Source organism: Talpa europaea (genome assembly GCF_964194135.1).
Source record: "Talpa europaea genome assembly, chromosome: 13".
Classification (NCBI taxonomy): Eukaryota; Metazoa; Chordata; class Mammalia; order Eulipotyphla; family Talpidae; genus Talpa; species Talpa europaea.
Window position 1 is genome coordinate 86,092,324 of NC_140080.1, and position 9,042 is coordinate 86,101,365.

A 9,042-nucleotide genomic window follows, 5' to 3' on the forward strand; every position below is an offset into this window, starting at 1 on the left:
TTACACTTGAGTTCCTAGGCACGCTAAGTCCCCGTTTGCCAGCTCTATAAGTTTTTAATTCGACATTTAGCATTACAGGCCCTGCATGCTCTTGCAACACACTTTTTCCCATCACTTTTACGGATAAAAATGAAGCTACCGTCTCGTACTAGCACGCGTGCTTTAGCCAGTCGATGCAACATACTCTAGTTGAACGTGTTAAAATACATTGCACAAACGCTGTTCTCGCTAGATGTGCAAGTACATACACAAATTGCATGCACACACTTTTCCCACTGGCGATTATTTAATAGTTGTTCCTTTTGTTTTAATAAAATATTGGGATCGACATTTTAAAAATTCAATTCAATTACAAACAGTTCACTCTGACAGCAAATTATAACGTTACCTTAAATGGCCACAAATATGCTCACAATATTCCAAGGAAAGTGACTTTAAAAAGAGAGACAAAAATCTTCTGCAAGGACTTAGTATCTCACATGTGTATCCCCCAAAAAAAGTATTTTAACTGGTACTCAGTTCTGCTCCAGGGAGATCCACAGAATACAAGATTATGCACCTGGCTCTGGTGTTTGCATTTTCCAACATAAAACTGCAACAAAACACCCTCCCCCCAAAAAGCAATCATGAAAAAAAAAAAATCCAACAACTTTTTCTTATTGTTTATAAAAAAATATCAATACAGGATAGTTATAAATTTTCCTCAAACAAATCTTGTTGGTAGTTTTTTTTTTTCTTCTCCTTTTATAAAGTCTTAAACTTGTTCCAAGTTTAGAGGTGTCTCCTCATCATCCTCCTCCTCCTCATCCTCATCACCATTGACTCCCCCGTGGAGTCACATTGATAATAATAGGTTTCCCTGAAAGATACATTGTAATCCATTCACATCCGGGCACTGCGGGCTTATAAAGAGAAGGCGCTGCGGCCGCGGCTGCTCCTCCAGACAATGACTGGGGAGGGGCGGGGCGGGAGCGGGCGACCATAGAGTGGTAAACAGAGCGCCTAGAGAGGCGCCCAAGATGGCGGCGCGCGCCGGCCACGCCCCCTCCGACTCGGGTGGGAGTCGCGCGTGGGCCGACATGCAAACCCTCCTGGGGCTCCGGCGCTTCGCAGGCCCCGTGTCTCTGCGCCCTTCTTCGTCCCGTCCCCTGCCCGCCCCTGTCGTTCGATTCCAGAGTGTAGATTCTAAATAAATTGAGGAATGGAGATGCACGGTCTTCTGCAGGGGAGACACTATTTCTGAAATATTGACTGGGTTAAGCTAATGCCCCCCTCGAGGGAGGCTGGGGAGAGGCTCTGCCGGCCTCACCGGCGGGGCGCCGGGGCCAGGCTGCTCGGCGGAGCGGAGCCCTCTTCCCGGCGAGCCCGGAGCGGCCGGGGAGGGGGGCTGGGAGCCCAGCGGGCGTCCCGGGCTGGAAGGTGGGTGTGGGTCCGCTCCTCCTGCGCCCCTGCCTCGTCTTCTCTGGCCCCCGGGCGCGGGGAGAACGTGGACAGTCCCAGCAGCCTTCATTTGCAGAAGACCGTCACTTCTCAGCAGCTACAAAGGGGGTTAGTAGGGTGACCCCCATTTGACTCAACTTCTCCTTCTGGCCCAGCCCCTTGGCTGGGCCCACTTACTCCTGGTCTGGTCCTCAGTGGTTTCAGTGACCTGTGGTCAGCCAAGGTCCGAAAACTATTAAGGAAAATTGCAAAACTAAAGAATGCGTACATGTCCTTTTTTCTTGAATTTTATTCTTTAGCTAAGCATTTTCATAACTACAATCATTTGGGGGTACAACTTCACACACCCCCACCGGGGCTCGAGCACTGAGTACGCGGTTATGAAAAGCGGGCGCAAGTGTCAGGAGGGCGCACAGGGCTACGGGGCCCCTCCCTCCAGTTGTGCGCGTTGGGCGCGTTGGGCACGCTGCAAGGCGCCCCACCCCCACCCCCCACTCAGGGTGCCCACGCCGCACAGCACCCCCCACCCCCCCACACTCAGGGTGACCACGCTGGATGTGAGCTAAGCGCCCACTGGTGACTTAGCTAGCGGCGGGGTTATCCGAAGGACGTTCGCAGTACAGCAGGGCCTCGTGTTCAAATCAGCTTTATTTTAGTTAATATTGGCCTCAGAGTGCGAGAGTAGGATGCCAGCAATGCCTACTCGTTCTGACTTAATGCAAGCAGGTCAATAATCGCTCAAGGTGCCTGCGTCTCACCTCATTTCATCTCAACACCTAGGCATGGGGGATTCTCACGTCACCATGGTAGGAATGGTGAGTACAGTTCAATAAGGTGTTTGGAAGAGGCCACATCCCATTACTTTAATGACTGTATATTGCTGTAATTGTTCTGTTGTATTATTAGTTATTGCTGTTAACCTCATATTGTTTCTAATTTATAAATTCACTTTATCATAGGTATCTATGTATAGAAAAAACCATATCGTCTATATAGGATTTAGTATTCGTGGTTTCAGGCATTCACTGGGAGTCTTAAATGTGTCCTCCCACAGAGAAGGGGGACTGCTCTACCTTCTTAACCTGTTTCCTGGTCTATGAAATGCAACTAACAATGTCCATTTGACAAATTTCATAAGTGTTAAAGGAATAAAGAAGGAGCCACCTCTAAAGAATTGTCCCTTTACATTTCTAATGCCTCCGTAAACCATTGATGGCTTTAGTCTAGCTCATGTGTTAAGTGTTATTAGTCCCCCCAGAGAAAAGTGAATAATAATAATTGGTAAAAACATAGACAGTGAGTTTATTATGCCCCAACACTGTTCCAAGAATTTCTTAAATACTGACTGAATACTAAGAATGAGTCTATGGAATTTAAGTTACTACTGTATTTTGCATACAGGGAATCCAAAGAAACTAATATCCAGTCACTTTTCTCAGGTCAGTTTAGTAAATGGTACAACCTTGCCTAAATTATACAACTTTATTAAGTGATAAAGCCCACCTTTGAAGCCAAGCAATCTGCAATCAGAATCGACATTCAACCACATTCCTATACCATCTGGCAGCAAGAACATCCTAATCTTCATTTTCAGATGCAGTGCTTTAGCAGTAACAAGAGTTCAGATCAATTTTCAAGATCTTTTGTTTACACGTAAGTTTTTAGAAAATAAGACATTAGGGTATTTGTAGATTGTTTCCTCTCTACTCACACTACGAAGATTCCCATCTTCTATACCCATTCCCTGCTCTCGTGTTAAAATAACATTTTACATCTAAATACCACTTTGTGCTGTATTATCACAAGTATTATCTCTGATTCTCAGAGTTAAGCCTTTTCAAGCTCTACAGAGATGACGCAATGAAAAGATCACAAACGTTTGTTTAGGAGAAATAGATTCAACTGGCTCTACCTCTGATCAGCTCTGTGACTTAGGCTCTATGTCAGTTCTTCTACAATAAGATGCAATGCTAGATTTCATAATCACCTAAAATTCCTGCTCATTTATAATTTTAAAAATTCTCCTCCCCTTTAATTTCAAGGGGAATTAAAGATATAAAAATCTCAGGTCTGGGATCTAAATGCACTGGATTGAAGGCTAGTGCTTAAAACCAAAAAAAACAAACAAACAAACAAAAAAACACACACACTATACCACACCCCCCCTACAGTCAGAAAACCATGCAATTACCCTGCCTATTTTAAATTAAGGGACAAGTATGGACAGTTTTGTTTTGTTTTTTTTTTTATCCCTGAAATATCAGAAGATTAGATATGCTTGAAAACTTGAAGTCACCTTAGACAAGAAAACTCAGTAGAATCCTGTGAAATTTTGATGTAAAGGAAAATGTAGTAGATATGTTTTAAGTGCCTGCTCCAGAAACCATCCCTAGGAACCTGTTCTTAAATCAACATAAAGCTTGTTGTGGTGGGTGGCACAGAACTCCTTCCTGCCCTAGCCCCACCAACTCTAGCCGATTAGAGCACAGGAACTAAAGAAGGAAGAAACTGACAGTAGTCTATGGTGAGTGATGGCTCTGACATGTTGGAGTCAGCTGGCCAGAGCTAGTGCCAGGAAGCCAAGCCAAGTGAGAACCATGATTTGGAGAAAACAAGAACCATGAGTAAGCAGAGGAACCTGTTCTTCAGATAAGAAAGATCTTGAAAGTTCTGAGAAAACAGACAGTTTAGTCCTTGGAAAAAAGTGCCATGAGATTTTTTTCTCAATGATTATGGGATCCACCTTACTTCCTGTCCACTACGCCAGCCAGACTTTGCAGTATTCCCCTACCACAGTGAACTGACCTGAGTACTTTTCTGATCCTTCCAACTGGAGAATTTACATGGAAAAAAAGATGCTTTGGATTTCAAACTTTCAAAACAGTCCTTAACATGTAGAAAAAAAGAAAAGTAGTGACTGTTGCTTTGGGGGTAAACAATTAGTTGCATTCTCACCTGATAGAGATTCTATCTCAATCATTATGCCACATATAGTCAAGTCAGTATATGTGAGTGTCATTTCCTTCTCTTTGTTGTGACTTTGGGCAAGATTCACAGCTTATCAGATGTAAATAAAAAGAAAGGCCTATCTTCAATACATGACTGGTTAAAATCAAATGAGATAATGGAGATGAAAGTGGCTCTAAAAATAACAAATTCTTATCAAATGCAAGACATGAACATCACATAAAATAACATTTATTTCATAGAAGTGTTGACAAATACTGAGAACCAATGAGTCATAGAGAGCAACAGACATTGAAGGGCATATGAACGAACCCTTAATTTTGGTTGAAGATGTCAAGGCTCAAGTTGGATGGTTTTCTAAGCTCCCATTGCTGATAAATTAAATAGCCAAAAATAGCCCTACAGTCACTGAGTATCAGTCCAGAATGCCATACCATTCTCGATCAAATTGCATCCAGTTTACTTCCCCCCAGTCCTACCCATGTTAAAATAAATAAGCAGACAAAATCAGAACCAAAAAAAATCAGATCTTCAGTGATCTAATTATAAACTCACCCCAAAATCGAGCAAATAATTTTTGAGTGTCTACTGCCCAGAAGCAAAATTGTAGACAAAGAAATCAGAAACATTCAAATATCCAGGGCAGTTTTGGTTGAATGTGACATCACTGTGAGTACGATATAGCCTGAAGAAAATGTATGGAAGAAAAGGGAGGGCTATCTCAACATACATTTTGGTTGCTGTATTATCAACTTCATCCAGATCCCAAGCTGAAGTCTCATGCATACTACAAGGCTGAGTGAGAAAAGCAACTGGAAGGAGTGAAAAGGAGGGATCCAGTCAGTGTATGTAAAAGAAGTCCCTAACTTCATGATCTACAGTCACACATATCACAGGGCCTTTCCACTCCCTGACCCCATGGTACTTTATATGGTTGTTGAGACAACTGACTCCTTGTTATCCTTCTGGTCTCTGCTTAAATGTGACCTCCTCCAAGAGACCTTCTTGGCTCTTTATCTAAAGTGAGCCACCTATCATTCTCTGCTACAACATCAGTTTTATATTTTCGCTGGCATCATCCCCAACTGGGATCCTTTTGTTATATATTTGCTTTTATAATGCCTATGTCTTCTATCAAACTGTAGACTTTGTGCAGGCTGCATGAATATTGTTAACTCTGTTCCACACCTAATGCAGTACCTGGCACGTATCAGGTATTCAGTAACTACTGTTGAATAAGGGAATAAAGAACCTGTCCTCAAGACGCACACTTTATAATAAAGAACGCTACTTTCATACTTTATTAAGTCAGTTTCTCCTTGTTTTTCTACATCATATTGTTTGTAAATGTTACTAGTGAATATTCAGTTTGTTTTACAATAACCCTTTGGCTCCTTGTCATCTGAATTCTAAGCCCTAAAGAGAAAACAAGGATTATTGCCTTAATTTACCAATTTATGAGAACAGCCTCCTCATTGTTCTGAATACAATAAAGCATGCTGTCGTAGTACCACTGTGTGACTATTACAACATCTTATGGGTGAAGAAATTGAGGCTTGGGTGTACCACAAATTTCCTGAGGTCACAGCTTATACAAGGCCGAGCTGAGAGTTACGTAGAAGGAAACATGCTTCTGCTCACAACTCATGGACATGTGCCATGAAGTTTAGGTTATGACCAACTCCAACTGCTGGAAAGATTTACCTATGTTGAACTTCTATGTTGCAACACACGCAGCTCAGGATGAAACCACTGAGGTAAAGACACAATGCTGTACCTCTTTATCTCTTCCCTTCAACTCTTTTCCCACCCCCATTCTCTCAATTTGCAAGATCTTCCAAAAAAAAAAAAAAAGGCAACAAAGCCCTTAACATAGAACACTCAAATTGTAACAGAAAGAACAATTTTATGATTAGGAGGAAAGCTTCTAGAAGGCTGGCACTAAATCTTTTGAGTCTTCTTTAAACGAACAAAATTTCGTGGCCACTATGATTAAAAGATTGTCAGTTTTATTTTTTCCCTTTCCCTCCCTCAAAACATCTAAAAGTAGATCAAATAAAAATTCTGCTTTCCCAGAATTATGACTCAATCCACTGTCTTTACTCTGCACCTTGTACAGCTATTTCTGCTAGGATCTCTCTGTTGTGCAATTGTTGGTATATTATGTACTCTGTTTCAGTATATGTTCTCTTTATAAAGGTGAGGAGTAGGTTTTTGTATACTAATCGCCCACACACTGCTTGGCACATAATGTTTATGGAACTGAATTATTTATTCCTCTATGAATGACCCAGAAAAAGTCAGGCAGCTTTGCAAATAAAGTTGTATGACAACAGATTGATATTTAAAGTAATAAGCCAACCTTATTGGACCTAGGCACATAACTGAGCAGAATTTTTATTTTTTTAACTTCTAGACTTTTTTGAGGATTTTGGAAAAAGGAAACGTTAAAAAATCTTGTATTTTTAGTTTTGTTACTTTAAAGAGGACTCCAAAGATTTAGTGCCAGCCTTCTGGAAGGTTTCCTCCTAATCATAAAACTGTTTTCTCTATTACAGTTTGAGTGTTCTATGTTAAGGGTGTTGTCGTTTTTTGAGGGACTTACGGATTGGGAGACTAGGGTGGGCATAGAGTCTAGAGAGGAAATGAAGTTGTGTAGAGAGCATCTCACCTCAACTCTGGTGGTCTCATCATGCCTCGTGTGTGTTGCAAGGTTAAAAATCCGTCTGCGTGGATCTTCTAAGTATTGATAATGTCTGTGTCAAAAATCCTTGGCACATGTCCCTGTGCTATAAGCTGACGTGTCAACCTGTGTTTAAGTCTCAGCTCTTCCATAGAGGAGTTATGTGATATTGGTCATTGCCTGTACCCCCAAGCTTCAGTCTCGTCATCCACTAAAGGGGTATAATCACCTGCCACAGAATTACTGCGCTAGGTTAAATACAATAATATTAGCAAAAGCACTTAACACAATGCTCATCCAATGATTGGAACCTAGCAATTATGATATATACTGATATATAATTTAGTGTCACATGTTTCAAATTGTCCTTCAGCATTCATGAAATTGATTTAGTGGGCTATGATCCATTCTGAGTTTGTGTGAAGTGAAGTAGCAGGACATAGAAAATACATGTTCCCCCATTTGTCTGGCAGAATGTGAAGAAGCAGGTACTGTTAATTTACTGGAGCATTCCCATACCCCAAAAAGAGCCTACCAAACAGTGACAAATAACATGTAAAACTTAAAATAGCACTAACATCTAAGTAAAAGCAAGAATGACATGATAAGTACACAACATGTTAAAGTAGCTGCCAGGGAAGGAGCTTAGTGGGGCCACTCTTAGTGTTTGGGGTACACACTGCCTCTAGAATGGCTGCTGCAAAAGAAATGGTGAACGCTGTACTTGCTTTTTGCTCTTTATTGTAAAGTGAAAATCTTCTGTGGATTTCTTACAGTTGTGAAAACAGTTACTAATGTATTTTGTAAAAGCTAGTGGCTATTGTGAACTCTGGAAAAGTGAGGGCTACCTGTATCAACTTGCATCTGTAAAAGTAAGTGTTTTACAGATGCCTGTGACAGGTGTAATATACAGTATAGTAGGTGCATAGAAGGTTACCCTCAAAATTATTTAAAGCCATCACTTTCATAGGTGAGCTTTAATGCTTACTGGTTAAAAGTATTCATGAAGCATATTCTGGGATCTGCAATGCAGCAGAGAAAAGAAAGCTAATCACCTTTTTTATTCCATTTCTTCTCCTCTCAAACAACATGCTATTACAAAACCAACAGCCACCTCCTACCAGAAAAAAAGAGACAGACAAAAAAAAAAAAATCAGAGGTTTTAAAAAGTAAATAGCAATAATTTTGGAAAAGATCAAGACAAACTTTATTCAAAATCGCAATAAAACTGATTGAACTTAATATACTGGATCCTTCAAAAGCACCAACTTTAATTCCTTCTCTTTTCCTAAAGGAAGTTTAGTCTTCATTCAACTAACCATACCACAGATGTTCATCGCCTGGTTTGCCTTTGAAAAGCACATGTAATGTACAAACAGAAATCCATGATGAAAAAGCAGGCTGCCCCTGACCTCCCAGTATTCATACCCTGATGGGTAGGGTAGGGTAGACCAGATATTTAAAGTCACTGCGACTCCTGGCACACTGAGCTAAGAGCTATCAAGTGATAAAGTGAAGCCACGAGACTATAGCATAGTGAGTGGTCTCAGCTGTAGAAATCTAAGACAGTTTCTTAGAGGATGTGAAGGCTGTGCTAGATCTGAGAAGAGACGTGTTCTTCCCATCAAACAGGTAGAGACAGAAGGACATCAGAGGCTAAAATACTGACTCTGCAAGGGCTGGAAGGCTAGAGAGTAAGGATCTTGTCAGAGTTTGTGGATGGAGCTCAAGCACAAAAGTGTTAAAACCCCAGTTGGCAAATTTGGACTTAGTGGTCTTTATTCCTGAGACATGGAACCATTATGGTCGTGCACACATGGCACCATTGATCAGATATGCCTACGAAGATCATTTGGGAAACAGTGTGGAGGATAATGTAGGTAAGAAGAAATTGAAAACAAAGACCAGCTAGAAAACTAAAGTAGGGGCATGGTATGGCCATGGAAGTTATC